Source organism: Cupressus sempervirens, chromosome 5 (genome assembly GCF_028749045.1).
Source record: "Cupressus sempervirens isolate cs-2001-9-10 chromosome 5, ASM2874904v1, whole genome shotgun sequence".
In the NCBI taxonomy this organism is placed as follows: domain Eukaryota; kingdom Viridiplantae; phylum Streptophyta; class Pinopsida; order Cupressales; family Cupressaceae; genus Cupressus; species Cupressus sempervirens.
Genome location: NC_143122.1, coordinates 356,923,155 through 356,923,635, shown reverse-complemented (window position 1 = coordinate 356,923,635; position 481 = coordinate 356,923,155).

Below are 481 nucleotides of genomic sequence, written 5' to 3'. Positions count from 1 at the left end.
GCCTTTAATGAGATTGGGGATGGAAAGTTAACAATTACCATAGATTTTGGAAAAATTATGAAATCGTCAATGCCCATATTTCCTCCCCCTTTCAATCCAATGCATTGTATAGTAGAATGAAATTGTTTTGCATAAAACATGTTTTGAATCACTTAAAAATATTTACCCATGTTTTACATGAGTGTCAAATTCTATGTAAGTAATAACATTTGTCTGATGGTGAAAATTTTAATTTTGAAACTAGGACATGCTAAAAGATTCTAAATATTTATCTTTCATAATCATATCTTATAACCTAGTTTATTAGATGGGAAGATAACTAATTGTACATAGAAAACAATAGGAGTTGTGCATATTTCTCAAGAGTAACCACATATAGAGGAATAGAAATATATTATTTTATTATTAAATCTCTCTTATTAACTCCTCTAATAATTTATATAGAAACTTTTCCAATAAATTCCACCTAACCCTTACTTCA